Below are 26053 nucleotides of genomic sequence, written 5' to 3'. Positions count from 1 at the left end.
GACATTCATAAATACCAAGATCATGATTAAAATCAAATCAGTGTGTTTTATCTTCATTTTCACATATATACATGTACTTCATGTCAGCCTGCAGATCGCCACATAGCTGTCACAAATTGGTTTCAGAGCTGTGGTAGTTCACAAATGCAGATATGTGCACATAATATGTTGGGGCTATAACATATCTGCTGGCTGCAGATTCAAGTATCTCTGACAGACGCGATTTCAGCTTTTTTGCAGCGCTTGGCAGATTGAAATAACCAAACAGTATGATCTCAAATAAATGACATTTTGTGTCGAGTCATTAAAAGCCGAAAAATCCAATCCAATGAAAAACCAAGATGCAAGAAAGATATCCTTTTTTAGTGTATTCAGTTTCTGTGGAGTCGCGTCAATATTACACAGGGTAACATAAAATGTGTAGCGTTCCGCACCTGCAAAGCACTGTTACCATCAAATGTTACTGTGGAAAATATGTTTGTCGGTGTTGAAATGCTACTAAAGAAAATCAGATAGCTCAGTAAAATCAACTGGGGTGTTGCAGTGTTTCATCTAGAGAGGGGATAAGTGGATTCCCCATCTATTGACATGTTCGCAGCCCCTAGTAATTTGAGGGTAACCAGCCCCCCCCCCCCAAATGGTGCGAGTCACACCTTAGAGATACAAGTAGAACCCATATCTACATGAACTTGTGAAATCACTCCTAATTTTCTTGTAAAGAGGGAAATCCCCCCCAACCGTTGATGCCATCCTTGATGAAACAATGGTTGGTTTGGACTTCATATTGCAATGGTATTGTTAGATTAAAACAAATGGCACTGCCACATGTATGTCAATAACATTTTGTGATCCCTTTTTCCATGAATACATCTACTATTACCGTAAGATTTCAGTCACTTGCAGTCTCCATTGAGGAGAGTCATTTTGCCTTCTTTACATTAATGGCAAAATGTCCTTTAAAAGATCCTTCATGAGCTGGCTGTTAATTACTTTCATTTGTTACAGTGTCAATCAAAAAACAAAATGTCTCATAAACAAGGAAATAGGCGTAGGGGCATCTTACTCTCCTTTATATGATAATTGTTTGACCTCCATGAAAGAGTTGGATACATTGTTCATATAATAGTTCACGCTGAAGTCATTACCAATTCTTGCGTCATTTTAGCATTCAATAAACAACCATGAAATGCCAAGGATTTCTAAAATATGGTTTTCATTATTTTACTTCAGCTTGATAGATGAATGTGGAAAGAAGAATAATTTGTGTCCTCAAAGTAACAGAACTTGCACAAATATAAAAAAAGCACATTAAGAATATATGCATCATTTTAGGCTTAGTCTACAGTACAATATAAGTATACTAAAAACTTAAATATGTCTGAAAATACACATAACTAGTGTTAAACTTTCAAGAAAGCCAAAAGAGAAAATAACATACATACAAAAATATTACTTTCTGATATTTTATCCTATGCTGAATTGGTGGTCAAAGTAGAGATTGGTGAACAGTTGTTTTCAAGGTAATTACTTGTAACCTAGACTCGTTAACTACAAAATTTGGAAAAGGGTTTCTTAGCTGGAGCCCCCAAGAAAAATATCTTTTAAGTTCATATGTTGCTGATCAAGAAACGTTTTTACGAATGAATGTGAAATGTTCTTTTAACCTTTTTAGATGATTCCGATATAAACTCACTTGCAGGAAGCCGGCTGAGTACAACGTTTATCATGTCAGATAAACAAAAGTTTTGGGACAAATACTGCTCAATAAACATTATATTTACAGCATCCAAGTTACCTTGAAACGTAGTTGTTCGTCAATTTAGTAATCAGCTTCATTCAAAGTAAATTGAAATAAAACTGATTTACAATGAGAGAGACAAGCATACCCAGCCATGTTTATGTGACAACGTTTTAGTATACTGAAACATGCCTCTCTTTATAATAACACTTCTCGTAGATACTCAAAAATTCTTCTATGACTTTTTGCATTTATCCAGTATTCAAAGACACCGACTTTGGTATTTGGTGGTATTTGATATCATTGTTATAACTTTTGTCATAACTTCTTCAAGCAGGTTTTACATCGTCTTAAAATTTGTCAAGCAGGTCTCTGTAAAAAGATTTTTCGTGATGTTTTGAGGAAAATTGCAAATTTTATGTTGTATGTACTCTGAAGAACAAGTTCGGCGACATTTATAGATATCAGGTTTCCTTCGACATACATTGAGTGAGAGTTGCTCATAATCACACGGCTCAGAAGTATCAGGGACAGGACTAAATCGGTGAATTTACAATCGATAACAAAAAATTCGATGACAATTTTTGTTGAACTTTTTCAAGTTTTGAAAGTGTCTGTGCTCTGCATGTGCACATTTTAATTATTTTATTGCAGTTTGATATGTACCAGGCATGCACAGTGACCAACATTTTATCAGAAGTCTTGTTTCTTATTATACAAGCTGAGCTGATGGAATAAGTTAGTCAAAAACACAATGTAATGCTATTGACTGATGGTTGAATATAAAGGAGTCAATGGTTACTGTTTTAAAAGATCTTCGAAAAATATCCACATTCATTGCAGTCCCGTGGCTGGTTCCGGATTTATTAAAAGGCAGGACTGGCAACTTCTTCTGTTCTTGCACTTAACTGGTCTCTCAACAAATCCATACTTCTTGGCGCAGATGAACTCTCCTGCCGCAGACAAAATACGAAGGCAAAGACGTAAAACCAGTTCTATACATCTACGTTATTTTTGAGCCTTTCCATGAGAAGAAGAAGTATGCGTATAAAATTATAATGTGGAATAAAAAGTATACAAACATTTATTTTCAAACTGATCATTTTAAGTTAAAACCAAGAGTATGCGTACGCTTTCTCTTATAACACTTATTAAACGATACTTCATATTTATAGTCTTTTGCCACACGTATTGAAAAGTGGGTGTACCTGTTCTGAAAAAATTAATAACTATTCTGTTTCCTTTACACTTCCATGCCCCCAGAAATTCAAGGGCGTATAATTTTACCCTAAGTTGATTTTCCATCAGGATAATGTTCAATGTGATTTAAACAGGATTATGAAAGACGACAAAATGTATCTTACCTGGCCGTAAAAGAAGAAAATTGTCGCGTTAGGTTGCGGGTATTCTAAAGGTGAATCCTCAACATGAACCTGTAAGAAAAAAGTAACGCGTGGATTACGAAAGGCATGTTACGAAAAGGAATGTGCATGTAGAACGTCAAGATCAAACATGAACGATGATTGGCCATACGTGTCGAGATGTATTCTATGCACGTCTATGAGTATGGGCCAAAATGTAAAGGAAGAGAGAAAATGCATGCATGCATAGAGACACACATACACAAAACACGATAACAACAACACACACATACTTGTACACACATACGTACATACAAAGATGCACAGATGCATATACAGATAGATAGATAGATAGATAGATAGGTAGATAGATAGATAGATAGACAGACGGATGGATAGATAGATAGATAGATTGATTGATACATACATACATACATACATACATACATACATGCATGCATGCATGCATGCATGCATGCATGCATACATACATACATACATACATACATACATACATACATACATACATACATACATGTGTATAATCAGACTCAAGAAAAAATCAAACAAGTGCAGGTATGTTACCAGTCTCACATCGAAATGAAAGTTCCACGACGAAATAAAAACTAACCTTTATTAATATTTGCCCGGTTTGTAGTAAGACGAAGTGGCCACATCTTCCGTTATTATATTGTTCTAAGATTGTAATTTTCATCATCTGTGTTTAACATTATTTCATAGGGGGGACGATGGCACGACCGACAGCACCCCATAATGGCACCAGCTGCACGAGTGAAAGACATTTAGTTAGTAATGTGTAATTCAGAACTGGAAGTTCAAGGGTTTCTTCAAATAAAGTAGTACCGACTAGCCCGAACGACATCATACCTATAGAAAGATAGTTTGTGGACATAAAAACAGTTTTTAAAATATACCCCTGAATGGTAACATGCAAATGTACATAGCAGATAATTCACAGATAATTTTGAGGACAAATATAAGAAGTATTTGCCCGAAATTTTATTGATTTCGTTGTCCCGACCCTTTTGATATGACCTCCCATTGTTCCGTTATGTATCTTTGAATTTTCTTGACAACTAATGATTCGGATATCAATAAAAATGTACATGTATGTGTAAACATTTAATGCATTTGTTGTTTTACTGAGATTACATTTATTTACAGTTCAATCCATAACCCTTCGTGTGCTATCACAGTAGACCTTACCTGGTTAGACTACGAATCGAAGCGATTGCTAGTTCCAATATGAAGTGTTTATGTCGACTGCGCAGACGTCTGTGGCTTATTGAGCTCTCTTTCCTCAAAAATTCGGTGTTTACGACTGAATGTGTCTTATCAGACAGTAAAGACCAGTATTTTACATCGCTGAGTTGATAAGTCGTTGTCGCGTCGCCCTTTGGCGCATTGAAAAAATAGAAGAAAAGCAATATGGCCGCGATCGCTTCCCTGTTCAGGGGTCAGCCAAAATTTCATCTGTGATTATCCAGGATAGGTTATAGCGCCGCCAACCTACATTGGTTGATGTTATTTTGGCCGTTAAACCAAAACATAATACCATAAGGACCTGTCAACGCAACCCGCAACGGAATTGCTGAAATAGGTAATTTTAAGTAGCCGTTAATTTTTGCACCACTAAGATCGCAAATAAAAACGACTTGAAACATTTATTTAAATTAATTTCTGTCAAATTATATTCTGCGTCACACACAACAGGCCGAAATATGTGTTTCCATAACAGTGGATATTGGCCTACCGCGGATGCTTTTGTCAAACACGTAGCGAAATTTCTTCTAAGTTTGCATAATTAATCAAAATATCGAATAAAATCTTTAATATTTTATCAGTGTTTTCGTACGCAATGAACATTTTTTGCTGACAATAACGTCGTTTCCGCTATTCGCTAAGAAGGTTTGTCGTAAAGTGTGAAAATTCAATATCGCTGAAATTGAGTGCACATTCGATCGTGAATCGTCAATTCTGCTAGAATCTTGAGATCTTGTACAAGTTGAATGGTCGTTATAACATGGTCATGAAAAAAACAGCTTGGATGTGTTCTTGATTGAGGATGTCATAAATAATTATAGCAGCAGAAGCTAAAAAGATATAATGACTTAAATTAAGCACACATAGACAACAGATGCATGTTTTACCTTTTTGATCGACTTCTTGGTTATAAAGTTGTTACCATACCGAAGACTTTGCAGATCACTGGAAAGTTCTGCATTTTCATCTCTCCTGAGCGATATTTCTGTGCAGATATGGTCTCGTCTGTTGTCCATCATCTGCAATAACAATACATAGCGATTATTCACAGAAACACAACATTGGTTACAATTTTAATTAGCGTTTGAAGTGATACTTTCTTGACGGAAAATCACATAATTAGTGTTTGACTGATTCGCGCTTCACTTACTAATAACAAGTAAACTTGTTACTTAGAATGTCGCCCGCAACGACATAATATTCAACTGTACATGTGCGCCAGAACATCAATAGTACATGGACAAGAGTGGATAAATTTCTTTAAGATAAATTTTCACCTGGCCCCGATTGCTTCAAGGCTTGTTAGGAAAAGTTTTTACTGTAATGTAAGTAATGTCAATCACATTAGTATCTATAACCAGCAGATGGTTAGCATGACCAACTTAAGACATCATGATATGAACATACCGCGCAAATTACGCTCATGGTCACACACTATAGAAGATATTCAGCGCAGCCCCAAACAACCTCTATCTGAATTGCTTCACTAAGGTTGAAGGCAAGTATTGTACCGAAGCACAGTGACTATGGAGTATGTGTATAAAGGTGAATAATAATCGGGTGTCTATAGCAACGGTGGCATTATTTACCCCCAATGACCCCAGTTTAACGTTCGAAAATAAAAGGTTATCGATATCAGGCTCAATCGCTATATAGAAATGGCTGAGCTGGACGCCGGCCAAGTCACGGTGCAAACAAAGTTCCGTCTGTTAACCGGGGTTGTTAAACTTTTTATCATGTTATACGTCTCACTTCTTAAAATGCCACAGGAGTTTAGTGCTCATCTGGTGAATGGCATTTTAAGACTTCGCCCTGTTTCAGGCTGCCAAGCAGTGCATTAATCTCCATAAATCAACTGCTCACATAGCAGCGAAACCCATGAGGGTATGTGTTGCCATTGTCAACTGTTTGCCTTGTATTCAAATTGAGTTCCTGCGTTGTAGATCCATTTGTACCGTGCTTTTTGTACGAGAACTTAATGTCTCTGCTTTACCGAAATTGTCTTGCAGTTTGCTAGTGACGCAATTTTCAAAAACAGAAGAAGGGGAGGAAGTGAGCTATTTAGGGGGGTATCTTCACTACCAGTAGACTTTTACACGAACTGAAAGAAACAATGTGTGTGATTCAATGGGTGGAAGTCACTAAGAGTAATCTTTTACATATTTTTATGAATTATTCCATCGATTGTGTACAGGGTGTACTCATCAAATAAAAAATATCAATGATATTTCCCTATCCCATTGAAATGCAGAGCTAAAATTTTACAAGTGGCCATAGTCTAAATTTCTATTTGGTAAATCACCTTTTCCAAGGCTAGCAGGAAAGTCAACCAAATGTCCATCAAAATGACAGTTGAGTGCCAAGGTATCATATATTAAAAGGTTTTTCGTGGCATGTGAATTAAATGTTATCTTGGAGATTTTTGCGACATAAATCACCATTTTGACATTTCTCACCTTTCGACGACGAAGTCGTGAAATCATCTTGCCTCGTCAATTAGGTGATAATCATTGATATATCAGCATGATTAATTTTCAACACAACAGAGTCCGGTGTTCGGGAAAAAGAGCTGAAGCTCCATATCATTATTATCTTGAAAAATGTAGCGAATATTGCCATTTTTAAACTCTTGCTTAAATGCAAATCAGTCTAATATTATTAATGCCACACCCCTATATCTATATAACTCTACTGGAACATAATCTAATGGCATTGGTCGGTACGTGTGCAGCTGCAGCCTCCGCAGTTTCTATTTGCAGTGGTCAAATAAGGTTGTAGGTCAACTATTTAGATTGCCCAATCAAACAGCGCCCCCGAGTGATTCGTCCTCTGATGTTGTCGCGCTAGCCACGCCCCCTTCAAGCAAAGGTGCAGCAATGGCAGTAAAGTTTCACCAGTGAAAGGTTAGCATGCAGAAGCTTTTAAAGCATTATAGTAACAGTGTTGAATACAGCCGTCTGTCAAAAGTAATTGTGTAACATTTCACTTATATTGAAATTTTCTGTAAATATTTATATTATCCACTGTTAGCTTTGCTTTTATACTTCACCGTCAAACTTCACTTGTACTCTCTTGATGAATCAGTTGATCAGTAAAATTATTCTGGTTAATGTCTGTTTAATTTTCATGTATTGCCTACTTTTAGATATTAAATTCAGACAAGTTTCATTAATTTCTTCACCTGTTCTCTTTTTAATGACGTATTCAGTCTTTTCCTAACCGTATTGATTCTGTCTGAAAAAAGTGTATATACAATTTTACTTCGCAAAGGCCTTAAATCAATGCTGCAGGAAAAAATGCTTAAAGCTGAAAGAAAGTGACTAAATAATGAAATCGTGTTAAAGTAAACGTATTACATACACTGATTAAAATGACGCGTTGTCAGGCAGATGTAAAGTAATTAGCTGTTTAGTGACCAACACAAACAATGAGCCATGTTCTTTGCACAATTAGGAGAACGAACCTCTGTCATGAAGGTTTGTTCGCCAATTTCTATGAGAAAACTTTTTGAAAAATAAAAACTCACCATAATCGTGAATTTAAGTTTCAATGTATAGGTCCGAGAATTTTTCTTCGGCTTTTTTTTGAATATTCCGTACTTAAAAGTCCACAGTTGGGAAAATAATCCAGATTGCGCAATAGAACGCAAATAGATATTTCCGCCTGTACTAGCTGGATGTGTGATTCTCGTCTATATCGCTACAACAGCAGTATTGTGAAATTAAAACCCATACATATAACAAATGCGCAAAACCGTGACTCTTCGTGATTGGCTAGTATTGTTATAAACCGTCACCCATTGTTACCCAACGTAACCTTTGACGTGTATGTTTCTCAATATCACGTGGCGATAAAGACTATCCTCGTCCAGTGGAAATATTTTGTATTTTCATGAAGAAAAAAAATCACATAAAAAGTCAATGCTATACGCACGGCAAAAATATAAATGTATGTTGTATCACACTCGGCAGCTCTGAAGGGTAGACCTACACCGTCCCATTCCGACATTCCTGTCCTCTCCGTTTTTTTTCAATACCTATATCATGTGAGCTCTTTAGAGCCGACAAAACAAAAAAAAGCTCATATCTCTCCAAGGGACATTGTTTTAAAACAGTTTAAACCATGTTCGGGGCTAATACGTCACCTCCCATTTGATTTTATTCCACTCTACATGCAACGGTATTTGGCCGATATCGAAGATCTTCTCTCTCTGGTCTTGATTTTACTTCTTATACTGTCCCGTACCTTTAGTTCGTGCACATGTACAAATACAAAAAATGCCCCTTGAGTTTATGCATACCAAGCGAACTACGTCCGAAAGGCGAAGTCGCTGCCGCTTTTGTTCTGACATCTGGAACATGAACATTACATCGGTGTGTATTTCACATATTCACGGCTGAAATTACACAAGACACAAGCCCTACAAGGTATGATGTGACATTAAATACTGATCTGAGAAGTGAACCTTTACTCAAAGTGAAAACATGACGCAGAATTTGCGCGTACAGATATGTAATTTTTTCAACACACTTCTGTCTCCTGGACACCTGTGCTTCAATGATTGTAACATTTATCTGTTGATCAACAAAAGGCTACAAATTGCAAGCACGACTCCCCGCCTATACGGCGCCTAAGTTGACAGACAGAGATACGTTGTTCCTGTCAGCTATTTCAGCAAACAAACACAATGCGTATAGTTCGATAACCTTCTTTGTAGACAAGACCAATCCTTTGTGTTAGAGCATAGACCCTCGAGAAATTTTAGGGGTCTTTGGTAAGAGCCGTTTTGTGCGTAGTTTATTAGTCTCTAGTCGAACTCTAACATGCCCGTACTGATTTTGTGACAACCTAGATCCTCTTGTTTCGGCGTCTCGCAGGTTAAAATTTGGTTCAGGGACAATTGACTACATGTTATAAATTTGATTCGCAACTATTGGCATTTTCTTGACTAATATTGCTCAGAAAAATCCAAGCAATTAGGGCGGCATATTATGAACAGTATAAATGTCTGTTGTCACATATCAAAACAGAGTAAATTGAAGAAATAATCTTCAGTAGACTGTCGCATGCGGGGTGAACGCGAAGGCACACAGACTCGTTGGTCAGCCAGTAACTGCTGCCAAGAAAAGGAAGCGACTGGAGCAAGTCTCGCGCCCTCTAATTAGGATACCTTTTCGACACACTAAACTGTCAAAATTTCCAAACATCCATAAATTCTTCCATCCACAAGTATTTGAGAACGTAGGTAAACGTTGGGCCGTTACATATGCGGCTCATTTTCACTTTCTATCAGTACAACAGATCCTGACTTTCGCTTCGTAGAACGATCATCTCGCATTATCCATGACATATTGAAACCTGTGACGTCTCCATCTTCTTGGAAAGTGACGTTGCCTGGCTTTACGTAATACACTAACAAGTACTTTGTGATTTCTGATCAGTATGATGATCACTATTTGTGTTAAATTCACGTGCTTGTAGTACAGAGCCTGTTCAATAAATTTACGATTACGAGTGTTGATAAAAATTTAATATTTCTTGTAAATCGTAATTTTATAATTGCGGCACTGGAATCCTGAATGATGATCAGTATATGTATCGCTTACCATATGACTGTCCCCAATGGTGAGGACTTTTAATGACATTTGTCATACTGATTGGATTAGATATAATGCGATTCGACGGCTAAGTTCGACTTGAACTGATAAATTGTCCTTTCGCCTCTAAAATTTACATTTTCAACTCGTAGAGTTTCAGCAAACGTCGCATGTATAGTAGAAGGTTTATAATGGCTTTCATCTTGTCATAAAAAAATATTATTATTACTGTTTTAAGTATGCAAACAACACTTTTTTCTGCTTGACTCATTTGTCGGTTGTTCAGTTTACCTACTTCGGATGCAAAATGGCTTAAATGCTTGTTTTTTTGTGAAAATCATTGTCCTTGTTTCTGCTATGCACTCCTCCTGATTTCCCCTGTCTTTGAAAGTACACGCAGGTCTTGTGTCCTCTTACTCCCAGTTACAGTACTGCACACGACACGATAAAGTTACGTTGGATACATACAAAGGCATATATGTTATCTGAAGAAAAACAGTTAAAGCATTCACTTCGAATGACGAACTTTGCTAAAGTCTAATAACTCGTAACAGAGTCTCTTGTGATGAAAATGTGATATCTACTTCAAGTCGTAACTGTAGCAGCCACAAACTGTTCACAAATCACAGTGCTGGGTATCCTTCATTCTCCTGTTCATCTTCCAGGTAAAGGTAGAGATGAAAACGAAAATGAACTGTGATTGGACCTTGATTTAAGGATTAAACAAAAGAAGGGTCAGTGTACAATGATAATATGTGATGATGAGGATAGTACACTGAGCTGACAATTGAGGCAGCTTTTCTCCGTAGTACTTGATTCAAAAACGCTGATATCGTGGATCTCGGGGCTCCATGTTTTTATGAATGTGTGTCTTGTATCGTCACGTTTTAAGGTAGTATGCGCCTCGAAAGTGAAAGACGTAAACGTTTATTCAAAACTTTCCTGAATGACACTTTCACCATTCTCTTACCAATTCAACAATAAATTACCAAACATGTTGCGATATTTGAAATTCAAAATGGCTGAAACACAATGTTCAGTTTTTACAAAAGCATGCATATATGAAAATTAGGTGATAATTGAATTAGAGTCCAGACTGAAAGTCATTTGTCAATGATACAAATGCGGGTTATATATTCACAGGCTGTGTTGGCAAGCTAACTGTAATACTGGACAGTTCAACGCGATGTAGGAAGCAGAACAAGAACGCAGTTACATAAACTGAACAAAGTTATTGTCAAAACTATCAAAGTTAATACAGCTACTGCCCTGCTACTGCCTGTCACTGATACCGGCAGTGACAGAGATAGCTCTGACTATGAAGTAGCTGAAAAAGAGTTCGGGTCATGTGACACCCATGACAGTGCAACATACCTATACACGAGATCAGGCCAGAAAGCAACACAAGGAAGACCGGGAGACTTAAAAGTTATCAGGGATTTTTGAATTCTGGCATATGAGAATAATCAATATTAAAGTAAAAAAGATGGGGTCACCATGCTTGATTTTCTAAATTTTCACATTCTCAACGTAAAATAACACAAAAGTAAAATCTTTGTACAGTAAAGATTCCAATATAAATAATAAAAATGTGTGATTAAATGAAATCATTTTAGTTGTACCAAATTGACCATTGTTATACCAAAGTTTTCAGAGATTAAGACGTTTATTTGATGGAATATTTTAATCTCCCAGTATTGTGAACTTTGTAAAATTTATAAGTAGCATCTAATGTAGCTAAGGATTCACAATTTGCATATAATCTCTCATGATCATCACTTTGTGTGCTCTTCAGCAGGTCGCCATTGGCCTGGCCAGATCAAGTTGGATTAACTCAAGTCAGCTTTGACTGATAAATCAAAAAGTTCACTGATCGTTTAATTAAAAATGAATCAATGTAAGAATTTGCTTTAGGAATATAGTTCTACACACTGTTCATAACAGGTAGTGTTTGAACATCTGAGAGCAAAACTGCCCAATCCATGTTTATTTTTTTCTTCGCGTGCATCCCTAATAAATATGCGGCTATATGATAATTTGGGGAACCTGAAAATTTTCTGAGCATATAGACAGGGCGAACATGAACATTTTTACGGTATTCAGGGGGATCTGAAAAAAAAGGATTTCAATTGCGATTCCTCTATACCCCCCCCCCCATCCGTTATCTGTGAATGCAGCCTTATCAGGTTTGTCTTTAGGTACGTGTGCGTTTTCATTACCTGAGTAGATTAAAATTCACATCCACACAACACAACACACTCCTTTTTCACTTGTACATTTTAAATTTTGCATTGCGAGAGGTGGAAGAGCCTCCTCCCTCTCTCCCTCGTTCCCTGCGCAACCTCGTTGCTCGCTCCACTCGCTCGCCAGCATTATAATTTCCCCTCCTACTTTTAAAACTAACGACAACTCTGCACGACTGCTGTACATTGACACACAAAAGGGTGAAAACGAATTGTGTTTGCCATGCTGGCCTTTGTTTTGATTAAAAGTAATTTTTCGAGGAAATATTTTGTTAGGAAATGTGGAACCGAGAGAGATATATTGTTAAATAGTGAAAATAATTCTTTGTTTTTTTAAGCAATGTGGAATTATTGTCAAATTTAGCCATTCGATTTAGATTGAATAGCTGTAATATTACTCTTAGTAATTGATAGTGAGTGTCAATTTTCTATTTTCCTTAATTAATAATTCATAATTTCATCAAGGCATTGTTTTGCAATTTGATCACGAATGTAGGCCGATGCTACGCTCCACTAAAACTTTGACAAATGAATTGTCAATATTGTCAGAACAAGATTGGAACTTATTTGGGATAATTGGATAATGAAGCAAAGTCGTTTTCACACTGCAAATGTAAGCTCATCTGCTTTTCTTTCTAAGTTACACAGTTGTTTTTATGAGTTATTTGTAACATTGCAACATTCAGCTGTATCGCACCTAACACTTATGAGAAATTCGAAAAATATGAAGATCCAATTATCCCAAATTAGTTCCAATCGTGTTGTCAGGAATTGTCGTACAAAGTTCCAAAAACTCTAAATGCCCTATATATAGCATTTACCTTTCGATATTTACACTAGCCCAAGCGTCTTGTCACAATAGGTAAGCGAATGATGCTACCTGTCTTGTATAATATGCGTTGGAAGAACTCTCTCACAAGATTAGCATGCTGCACGCATGGTCAGGCTTCTTACCCCTATTGGCATACGGTACTCTCCGTTTACTTGGGAGAAACTAAATGTTTAGGCCACTTATTTCTCTGAGCGGCGCAACAAATTGCCGTCTCCCATGTAAGTTGTCATGACCAGATTTCGGTTTTTAGCTCACGTGTTGACACACGTGAGCTAATCTCATAGCGATGCCTGTCTGTCTGTCCGTGTGTGTGTTTGTTTGTCTGTCTGTCTGTCTGTCTGTCTGTTTACACGATAAGTAAATAACACCTGACCGGGTTAAAGTCAGATTTGGTAGATAAGTACCATGTGCTAATGGCAAGGACTTATTTATTAGATTTTGGTCAGTGTTGCTTGCATATTATTGAAGTTATGAAACATCATTGTTTTCATCTGATGGTTTCCTATGGAGACAGTAATGACAGTGTCGACATATATCAAGAAATACTGCACAAAATTTCATGAAACTTTTCACAGATGATAATCTAAGAATATTATAATGATACTGTGAGTGTCATGTCATTACTTTTATGAACTTCTGTAATTAGTGATATAACTCCAAATTCCTACACCAAAATTTGATGATACCTGCCACAAATATTGATCCGAGAGATATATAATTGTACTGAGAAGCATTGGGCAGTGTAAAGTTAATAAACAGCTCATATGCATACTTTACGAAGTATTTAGTCATATAACTCCGAAACGAGTGCACCATATTTGATGAAATCTGCTGCAGATATTAATCCGACAGATATCTGACTGTATTGAGAAGTACTTAGTAGTGTGAAGTTAATTGGGCATTCATTTGCATATTTAATTGGTAATATAGCTCTGAAATTATGACACCAAATTCGGTGAAACCTGCTACAGATATTGATCTAGTAAATATCTAATTGTCAGCTGAAGCACTGAGCAGTGTCAAGTTAATAAATAGCTCATATGCATATTTTATGAAGTTTTGTAATTAGTCATATAACTCGAAATAACAGCACCAAATTTGATTGAATCTGCTGCAGATACTGATCAGACAGTACACCAAATTTGGTGAAACTTGTTAAAGATATTGATCTGATAAATATCTTATTGTCACCTGAAGCACTGAGCGTTCACGTGTCAAGTTAATAATAGCTCATTTGCATATTTTATGAAGTTTTGTAATTAGTCATATAACTCGAAATAACAGCACCAAATTTGATTGAATCTGCTGCAGATACTGATCAGACAGATCATTGACTGTGTTGTAAGGCATTTAATAGCGTGAAGTGAATTAAGGGTTCATTTGCATATTTAATTAACTTTGTAATTAGTGATATAACTCTCAAATTACGGCATAAAATTTGGTGAAACATGCTGCTGATATTGATCTGAAAATATCTAATTGTCAAATGAAGCATTGAGCAGTGCAAAGTCAATAAACAGCTCGTTTGCATATTAAATGAAGTTTCGTAATTAGTGCTTAGTGAGGACGACAAAACGACAAAGGTAACTTGGTTTTTCGGACACTGCTGTGAGTTCATTGTGATCCTAAACGACAGCACTACGAAAATCCTTCGCCGGGCACTGAATGCGTCAAGCACAGTGAACGTATTTGTTTTGGACCCCAAACAACTATATGAAGATTTGACACATCTTGGACTAACACAAAACATTTGTTAAAAACTTACACTTACTTTCTTTGTGTCCCTAAAGCTTGGGGATGAATGTTTATCATAATATGATGTAAACATAGCACGTATGATCGCTCCTGTGGTGGTCTTGAAATTGATGTATAAGTGATCCATACTGTGTGTTGTCCTTCTGTCGATTGACCAAGTGTATGTGTTTGTATGTACCTTTCCCGTTCTCATACGTAGCTCTTATACCTCAAGGCGCAAAGCAAACACATTAAATTCATTTCTAATGATATCATTTCAACAAGAACAATTGGAGATATTAATTGCTTCTTTTCAACCTGCATGCTTCAGTACATATCATCATATTTACTTTGGAATACGTCAACCCGAACATGCTTAATTCCTATACTTGAATTGAATTGAACATTGCAATGCTATGATGTGTATGCAAATGTTCTTTAGCTAGCTCATTTACTATACGGGAACGGGCCTCTCAAATTGCAGTCTTGTCATTCACTCGCTCATACAGTGTAACTACTTGATCAAAATACAGGAAGAGACCTCTGCAAGGGTGACTGCCTATAGATGTTTGCATGTTGACTTTCTTCAAATAGTGCATATCAACCTCAGTAAGGGACTGGTCAGTTTCTCAGCATGGGGGGGCGGTGGATTCATGGGGGGGTCACCCTGTTTTTGACTTTGGTGATAGGGGGGTCACCATGTTTTTGAAATGCCCAATAGGGGGGGTCAGTGTGTTTTTGAATTTTGAAACAGGCTCATCATTGCCTAAAATGCTAGTGTCAGCCACAAATTTCATCATTCAGTTGTATTTTTCGGCGCGCCCTTCGGGCGCGTAACTTTAATAATCAGTCAATTTTTCAGCACGCCCAACTTTAACATATCAAGCATACATACATCAGAGATATCTGTATGTTCAATATTTTTCAGCGTGCTCTTCAAGCTCATTACTTTAATATATCAGACATTTTTCAGCATGCCCTTCAGGTGCATGACTTTAATATACAAGGCATATATATCAGAGATATCAGGATGTTTCATATTTTTCGACGCGCCCTTCGGGCGCAATACTTTAATAAATCAGAGATATCTTGATGTTTGCTTAGTGAAAGTGTACCATTATGAAATCTGCATTTCATATGAAAAGGATGACAAATTCCTGATACTTTTCTGTTCTCTCTATGAGAATTCAGTGTGAGAAAGCAACATGCACAAATATTTCACAATATATATTTGATACAGTGACTTATTTTAGAGATAGAAAAATGACAAGATATCTTTCCTTCTCATTGATGCAATTATTTTCCTTTGTGACACAGGTTTTCTGTAGAAAGATGCTTTTTTATGAACAAAATAACAGTTAAAAAGGCAGTTTTTGTCATTATTAGCTGTGCTTTTTAGGTTTCAATGTTACAAGAGAAGGTCCTCTCAGACCTGTACACATCAGATTTGGCTAAAAAGCTCTCTATGGTTCCTCAGGAGATTTAATTGGATGGTTGGCAAGTCTTACACCCATCAAAGTTTTTGATTCACTGCTTTTTCCTCTTTGATATTAATGATTGACATCCATTTCTGTACAACAGTTCAGGACATCTGGTTAAGCATAGAAAGTGTGAAATACATTCACAGCTCATTCAAAATACAGCTCATTCAAAATGTACTGTATTCAAACTTTAAGATTGACACTTTGAAATTCCTATCTACAACTGACATGTCAACAATTTCATTAAACACATTAGAATGACTATTTAAAATATGAATATATGTAAAATGTAAAATATAATTATATATATACGTATATATATATGTGTATATAATATATAATATAATGTATATATATATATATATAATATATATATATATATATATATATATATATATATATATATATATAAATTTATGTCCACCTTTTGTTTTACCTATGTCGGCGCCGGGGGGGTCACCCTGTTTTCAAAATTTGGAATGGGGGGGGTCAGCCACTTTTTGACGTCGGCAAAAAATAATCCACCGCCCCCCCCCCCCCCCCCGGCCGAAGAAACTGACCAGTCCCTAAGGAGTAGTTTTGTATCCTTGCGACACATTTGGATATGACTTTCAGGCTAAAACATTACTTTGTGATGTATACATATAACTACATCTGGACAGTGATACTGTGTATGATTAGACATGCAACCTATATTGTACATAAGATTTGTGCCGATATTATATTGCTGCGAAACTCTAAAATCTCACGAAACTATAATATTTAACACAAATATTTGTGATAAATAATGATATCTAAAAGAGTTTTTCCGTTATTTCCATTTGAAACTCAATTTGAAAGACTTGTCTCCAGTGTTTGTTGATCAAAAAAATCAAGATGGATCCTCACTGTATGCGAAATTGACGATATGTACAATTTTAAGCACATAATTGACCAATGAATAAGTAGTCACTATAAACTAAGTTAGATCAAGGCCTCCTCAAGCTTAAAGCAATCTCTCTGCTCCGAGAAGGCTGGCATTTTTGGCTCAACTTCACAACATTTTCGAAAGACCGGGAAGGCTGATATGGTGCGATAATTTACATATAATGTAATATGACCGTATTGCATCCGAACCGAAGAATAATGCGAAAGAGCATTTATACACATATATCTGGTGAAAGCATCTCAAAATTAGACAGAAATGTACTCATGCCATTTGTTTTGCAAACTTCCAAGGCTTTGTTGTGGTGTCTTAACCTGCCTACAGCGCCTCACTTACTTGAATCGCCACGCTATAGGCTCACGACCATGGTGAGCCCATGGCAAAAATGCTGCCCTCAACGTCGAAATGATTCGCCCGACTTGACAATTGCGAAACTAGTCCCGAGTACGGGGCCAATGAAAAAGTTCGACCTGTATGATTTACAGCAAGGATGTTACCAACAACTCTCCTTGATTTTGTACAAACTGAAATCGGTCATTGAATCATGACTGAAGAAAATTTGTTCTTTATGCAAAATAGCTTGTCGATTAACCGACTTCGGACAGCATTGTGATGATGATCATGGCTATCTGATGTCCCACTTTGAACACTAAGAAGATCTTATCCCCTTTTCCACCAGGAGATACCAATTTTGTGATTTTGTCAACATGTATCTTATAGACTACTCATGTTTTCAAGGTAACTAATGGATTAAGCAGCACCTGTGTTGGCAAAAGAAAGGATATCGATTTTTGCCCACGACAAACTTGAAGGAAATTTACAAAATGGACATGTGTATGATAAGACTATATCAGTTACTGATAACTTTATCTTGAAAAGGGTGTAATTTCTAGCACCCAAATATCGGCTTTTAATTCAATTTAATTTTGAATTTGTCAGATAATCATAATTTTGAAGCACACTCGAACGAGCTTTAAGCAAAACAATTCTGAATTGTCTTTCCAGGGAACTGAGGAGTAAATGGAATTGTGGAAAATATGTAGGCAGCTAGCCAACAAAATTCCTTTCTGAAGCCGTGTCATTAATTTATAAAGCATTTATCCAACATACCTAGAGGTTAAAAGAGCTGGAAACTACGTCAGGGGCAACGCATTAATAAAGTCCCAACGGAGAACTTTTCTAAAAAATCTTGAAAGTCTAGAAGAGTCAGATTATAATTTTACTTTTGACGTAAGATGGCTTAAACTTGCTTGTAGACTATATCACCAAAAGTCAACAACGTTCAGCATCTCTTCAACAAACTTCCACCATCTCCATTTTACAGTAGAATGCTGACGTAATAACGTTCTGGAAGGGTAGAAAGGCAATGATAGAGAAGTATACGCTTAGAAATGTAATTGAAATTTTACAGATGAAACAATCGAAGACATCACAAATCTTCAACAGTCAAGAGTTTGTTTCCAGGATGTTTGAATAGAAATGTTGCCAAGTTAAAACAAGGCATTCACTTTTGCCTCTGACTTCTCAAGGTATTATATGCTCTCATAACTGATAGATTTATTATTAGTTTTGAGCCGGGTGTCTGCAAATGCTTTTCACATGTGCGGTTTTTGCTCACCTCTCCCCCTCCCAATAACAGCTGTTGCCATGACTATATTGAATATTTCAAAGCGGATATTTCGACCATGTTAATTATTGACAGCAGGTATTACAACAAAGTCTGTTTCAGTTGACAGGAAATTTCTTTTATGTTGAATAGTTTTAATACCCTGTCATATCCTCATTCTTTGCAAAATGGCAATTTGAATACGTACGTTATATTTTGTTTGGGCCATAGGGAAGTGAATTGCTTTGACATGTAAAGGCTTGCCTTGGAATGATTAAAAGAAAGTCTATATATTATATTCTAATTATTAACAAGGCAGCTATACATGTATTTCTTTTTCTCTCGAATCATATTCTTATGCCAATAACGAAATAACCATGAATTCGCATGAAAGTCGTCAGCCTCGCGCAGACTTCCTCCAGCAGTCGTCAAAGAATATGTGCTTCAGAATATACACCATGTTTATGTCGATGAAACTTGCACATATTGCTATGGCGACCAGGTGTCACCCCATGAAGGGGGAGGTTATAAGAGGTTTGCAGAATTTCTCCTTGTTTACATTTTACAGAAAGGTTTGCGGAGTACTACGCTTCATTTAAAAGAAGTTGCCTTTGGTATTTGAGTATATACTGTGATATTTCGAATGATGACTATAATAACTTATTATACCATACCACGATAGTAGCTGTGGTGCGTTAACGTGAGAAAATCAGTTATTTATTAGATCAATGTTTACCCGCGTATGTTAAGGCATGCGTCCGAGACATTAATATTTTAGAGTATAAAATGAGGATCAAGTTTTACGAATTTCTCATTATATCCCATATCAGATTTTGGCGGGAAAATATAGGCTGTTAGTCACGTGACTTGGTAAAAATCTAATGATTTGAAACAAGTATTTTTTTTTTATTTTGTTTATATACACACAGAGAAATATATTGTTGCCAACTTTAAAGTCATTTCGATGAAAAATTTCAACTTCAAGACAAAATTTTATTCAACGAAATCGTTAGTAGATTTAAAGTAGCATGGAAACTTATGAAATAACCACTGACCAATTTAAAATTATCAACGTTTCACAACTTTTTACCCAAAATCCTAAAAGAAATCCACAATATTTTACATTTCACAGACATTCAGGTTACGGTGTCTGCTATGTTGAATGATAATTGCTCTTTCAGAGATAATTGCTCTTTCAGAATATGCAGGAAAACAGACAAAATTTTGAGCTAAAAAGTTGAAATTTTACTTTTTTAAATGTTTTAATGAAAATGTCAATTTTCAGTCACGTGACCATCTCTGTCAGCAGTTTTTATATTCTACAAAGTATAGTAGTTTACCAAATTTCAGTAAATTCTGACACTATCTATTGGAATAATAGAGTCCGGCATGTTTCTACAGTGACCCAATCCTTAACTTACGTGCATGAAAAAAACATTAATTACGACAGGGCCATGCATCCACTACAAATATGAAGTATTATAAGCTGGCGTCCATTTTTTACATTCATTTTGATCAAGCATTTATTTCTTTGACTCATATTGCCATTTCATTAGAAATTCGAAGGCCAATTGTTCCCAGTGTTTATTATTTATAGTCACCGTTCCTCGGTAACAAATGGGTTACTGAATTTGTTAATGCTTTGCTATAATTGATTAGACCGTTTTGTCTTTCGCATTCGTAACTATGCTATCGTGACTGATGTTACATTGTGAGAACTGCTGGAGCCCGTATATTCTCTTGTTTCTATTTCAAAGCAATACGTTAATGATGTATAGCTATTGAGAAGTTTCGAATGCCTCGTTAGGTTTACTCACTTATTTTCGACACATAGATTCCATTTGCATTATTGCCCGTATTGGCCCTTTGAAAACATGCTTTTATAGATCGACAAAGTACTCTGAATCATTTCTTTTAATTTTAAAATGATTGTGTAGTTGTTCGAAAGAGTGAAAAGCGTAATTCAAGTCACTATGCATACTGTAATTAAGGTAATTTTTGCAAGTTTCGATGGCTGCGCCCCTGCAAATCGTAGCTGTGCAGCAATACCACTGTATGACAAAATTGACTTTGCCTTTTATAAAGAGATAAATGAAACTGCCAACATTTTCTTTACAATTTGACTATGACATATATATGGTTGGTATGCGATATTGAGTTTAACGTTATAACTTTTGATAATAATTATTTTTAGGTCTTCTTGTAACAAAATATTTTCTATATTATCTCCCTATAAAATCATTAGCGTAAATGATGTACATGACGATGGATTTAAAACAAGATCGAAATATAGGTGACACGTGAATGAATAATGTACAAAGACGTTCGCTAACACATGAAAAAGAGAAACAATCGCCATTGACACCATAGGGTATCGCGAGCAATATTCGTCTAGAAGTTATGAATGTGATCAAAAAATGCCATGCATTCAAGTAAACTCTTTTTCATTATACAAGCCTTTCCCGTGTATACTATGAATGATTGAAATATTAAAAGTACATCAGCTGAATATCATAGAAATTGTTGCAAAATGCATTTAAAGTCAAACTTTTACTTCGCGACTACAGCAGCTAAACTTCCTGAAAAGCATATTTGAGCGATCACACAATGCCCTTCACACAATGCCCTTCATAGTCTCTTTGGTCATACGTTAAAACATGACTCAAATAAGTAAATTTGTTCACAAACTGTATTGTGTGACCATCAAGCACGACTGAAGGAAATTCATAGAGTTTGTCACGAGATTTAGAGAACTTACATTTTGTCTTCTTCACATTGTAAAACATATTATGGTCTATGACATGCCGCTCACAAATTTGCACAAGTTTTCTCAAACATTTGACTGATGATTCAAGCAAACACATGTGACATATGACAAGTTATTCACTACAACACCTCCCACTTCACAGCAAATACCACAGCTAGATAAAGTCTTATTCAGATCATCTATATAAATATTAACAAGCAGAGGCGACATGATTCCTCCCTCCGAAGCCCGTTTGTTATATTATAAGAGGAAGAAACGGAATTTCCCAGCGAATACATAACTTTTTGGACGAATACCTGAAGACGGGCTGTATAAAGTGTAACGCGTTTATCAGGAAGTTATTTCTCGTGAGAGTCATGTGATTTACTCTGTCACATTTCTTTCCTGTATGAAGCATACAAATGACTCAATCGTTGCGTGTATCAAATCTGCACATAGATGATTACAAATTTTTTCATTGTTAGCCTTGTCATCTCTCGCACATCTGGTCTGTAATGATTGTTTACGTAGATACCGACAAATGGTTCATGCTTAGATTTTTCCCTGAATGATGAAGTAGAGTCGGGAATTTGTCATTGAAAACGGGTCAACTCTTATTCGCCACTCCGTCATCTGGTCTTAAGGAAATAAACCCCCTGTAGGGTTTTACGACGCTTCCAGTAGACGTATTGTACATTTATAATCGTTTATATGCGGATTGCATATACCCAACAATTGAGTCATACAGTTTGCAGGCATCGGTGAGATTAAATTGAAAAGTATTTCCCACAGTGCTGTCCAAATCAGATTTTCCTGGTCATTGACCAACTATCAATTGACTGGTGTTACTGTTTCATTCACCTTGTTTGCTCATCAGATTTTGCATACCTCATTGGTACCCTGTAGTTCTATTTTAAGATCTTCACAGGAAAGTTCGTCATACTTCCAACATTTTTTAATCTTACAAACTCTATATATATAAAGTCAAATACTTCAATAGATATGTTTGATTTGCAAGGTAGAAGTTTAACAGATGAAGTTTGTTGTCACGACGAAATTTTGAGAGTTAACGCTATGGCCATATCTTTTACAAGCTTTCGGAAACAAAACTTAATTTCTAAGCATGGAATTATCGGAATACGTTATGGATCTCACTTCTAAAAAAATCACTATTCCCCATGAAATGGTCGATCCTATCAAGGACAAGCTACTATTCGAATTCAAATCAATGATGTCATATTTGTTTAACATAAAAGCTAACTAATCAATCATCACTCTCAAGGAAGCGTTCTTAGTTTGTCTAGAAATGTCGCCATGAAAACATATTTGACCTATTTTCTGTTGAAGGTCATCTTCGATCATTCGTCTTACTTTTATTGTAATGCATTTCATATATCACAGGCGATATTTTTAATAAGAGTTCGATCGATAAAACATCAATTAAACTGAAACATGTAAAACTTTATACTTTATTATCGATAGATTCAAATTGATTACGAATTTAATTGTGTCATTCAAGCCAGAAAGAAATAAACAACTCCTTCCAACAAATAGTTTTCAAAACCTTTCAGTTCCGATAACATGTACATGAATACAATACCGTGTTTTGAATAGGGTTTGGACTCACAACGTACGGCATCCAGTCACCTAGCGGAGAAGCAACAGACAGAACCGTTCGGCAAAATCTCCACTCACAAAACAAGTGGTCCAATAACCGGGCGAAGCTGTTACAATTTTTCTGACTGCGACCCCTTACACGCTGTAGAGTTCATGAAGCACTAACAATCGTACACTCCTATCACACATCGCACACAAACATTATCGAAGCAATGAATAAGCTGTCAGGAAATTTTGAAAGATAGGGCTTACCTTTTATATCCATAGGCCTAATTGACACATATTCATTACCCAACAATATATGTGCGCTTCGAAAACATTGTTTGATAAAAAACTACTGTCGGTTATATCGCCGTTTTCTGTCCCAGTGCCTATTTTGTAGGGGTTCCTAATGATTGGTTGGTTTACATTGAAACTTGCTGTATTAATGTTGCTCGATACAGTTGCCAAAAAGGCCTGACCATCCTCGGAATGTTGAGCTGTAGGTTTGCTCCAAAATGTAGCTGCAGCAATATCAAATTGTACGGTCACTCCAACTGTCACTGAAACTTTGAATCCGTGCAAAACCATAGGAGATCGAAAAGTTTATAGAAGCATAGACCCTCTAGGGGGTCTATGAAAAAACGATGAATACCGAGAACAGTGATTGGATGAAAAAACGCTTCAATAAGATTATCCACTTCTGTAATTATTCAACAAGTGGGATTGTGTGATTACTGAGACACACAAAAGCACACAAGGTATGCCTCGTCTGGTCCCCTGCCCTATTTTCATGAGCAGCGCAGCCAGCGGTAGAAATGGGGCAGATGATTAGACTAAAGGTATACCACAATAAATTTCTTTGGCGTAAGCCTGTGCAGTAAGTGAATTGCTTGGTCTAGATTTCAAATTTTTACAGCATCGTTTCGATGACTGTTTCCTTCTTATTCCCCACTTTCAATAATGAGAAGACCAACCCCTTTTTCCACGGAGGAGATAGCCGGAAATTTGCATGTCTGGCAGGTGTTATGACGAGATCATCTCAGTTGCTGATAACTTCACCTTGAAAAGTGCATCATTTTTATCACCTACAAACATCGGCTTCTCATTCAATTTACTCTTGAATTTTAAACAAAACCAATAAATTATAAGTTTCATATTGTTAATAATTAATAAGATTGAATAGGTCTTTAGCTAACAATGTCAGCGTACAAGAATCAAACAGAATAGCGCCCTCTGACTGCACGCTCATCGTTTCGCATAACGTCACCTAGTTAGTTGGTTTACCTCCATCGTGCACATAAATTTCAATTCGAATTCCTTCCACAATTTGGTATGCCTAACGCTTGTGAGCCGGTAAAATCTTAACACCAGGTAAAACGCTGAACCCCTGAATTCGATGCGTTAGAACTTACTGAGACGGTGAAAACCATGTACCTAAATACGAGCAGAAGAGAACTTAGGAGGATCAATTTGGACAGTGAGAGCGCATCAGGCCTGATTATTTATTTTACGAACACTCTTACTAAGTAGTTGCGTATTAGAATTCACCCATTAACACAAATAAAGAATGCGTATTTGCATTTCATTTACAGACGTATTCCGTGACCTTCTCTGATCATAGCCAGACTCAAACGGTGCATAAAGCTTATTTATTGACCACTTATTGGGTCTAATTGAAAAGGACACTATACCGTCAGAAGAGTCGATCAAATCCGATCTCGAGTGTGGTTTTATCAATATGTATAACTGCAGTCCATTTTCTCAAACAAACAAACTCAGTCAAGATCAAATCAACCAACTTGGCCGAAACAACGAACTCGGTCCACATGGCGGTTTGTATATTATAATTTACAACATCGAACACTACATCTATGTTTTTGGCCTGTATGGGAAATTGGGCAATATTATTTTTGGGCATAGTTGGGTTTGGACAGCATTCGATTTAGCCACTGAGTATTGCGTCTCCGTTCCGCACAATACTTCGATGACTTCATATCATGGCATCCGGTAAGGTTAAGTGGCCTTGCTTTTTTCCCCAATACACATCTACACAGAAAAGGTAGTGTGAAAACGCCTGCTTCTGGATGTAAATTCTTCATATCGTGGGCAATAAAACTATATTCATAAATTTACTTGGATCTAGATTGAGATTTTAAAAAGTGGACACGTTTTCTTGAGCTCATGATGTCACCAGCTGCGTTGATATTTCATTCATAGGAAAGGCTGTGTTAAGACGCCCGGTCTTGGATATAAATTCTCCATATCGTAGACAGAACTGAAAAAAATCGATTAATAAATGAACTTGGATCTAGATTGAGATTAAAAAAGTGGCACGTGTTCTTGAGCAGATGTTGTTATGAGCTGCGTTGATATTCGTACTTGAAGTAAAGAACAGCTACAACAATACAGTTCACTGTATTTTGTTCTTGTTTATGTATATTGAGTTTAAGTGTCAAAACGGCTCGCAGAATACGAAATAAGTTTAAACCCCTATCCTAACAATCAACACTCACTGTTTCTCGACGAGTCTTGGATTTATTTCTAGTCTTTGCATATATTTTGCCCTAATGTACAGTAGTAAGCGTCCATTTATACCTCGTCAAGCAATATTTGAGAAGATCCATAAAATTTTTCGTCCTCGTCCTTTGAATTGTATTCTTTATAATCGATTTTGATAGTTTTTTGCTATTCCTTTTTATTTTATGTCTATTTGCATTTGCAGTTAGTGAAGATGCATATTGCTCAAATATTGGATCGATGAATATTTTCCATGGATAATGAACTCATTATGGGCTCATTTGCATAACCAAACAATGTTAATTTATACAATTTGCATAAATGAATACCTATATATAGGAGTGAAGAAAAATGGCTTTCCTTGTCATGCACTTAGTGTCCGGTCTTGAC

At 36.3% G+C, this 26053-nt stretch overlaps 1 long non-coding RNA gene across 1 annotated transcript in view; it reads right to left on the bottom strand.

Annotated features, from left to right (window-relative positions):
• Positions 1–23730, bottom strand: part of LOC139128339 (uncharacterized) — a 30080-nt gene extending 6350 nt beyond the window's left edge. The window contains exons 1-2 of the long non-coding RNA XR_011551260.1: positions 23417–23730; positions 5271–5402 (exon numbers count right to left, since the gene is read on the bottom strand). This is a non-coding gene — a long non-coding RNA (uncharacterized lncRNA). The remainder of the gene's footprint in view (positions 1–5270; positions 5403–23416) is intronic.
• Positions 23731–26053: the final 2323 nt, after the last annotated feature.

Source organism: Ptychodera flava, unplaced genomic scaffold (genome assembly GCF_041260155.1).
Source record: "Ptychodera flava strain L36383 unplaced genomic scaffold, AS_Pfla_20210202 Scaffold_50__1_contigs__length_938362_pilon, whole genome shotgun sequence".
NCBI lineage: Eukaryota > Metazoa > Hemichordata > Enteropneusta > Ptychoderidae > Ptychodera > Ptychodera flava.
This window is presented reverse-complemented; position numbering and strand designations above follow the sequence as displayed.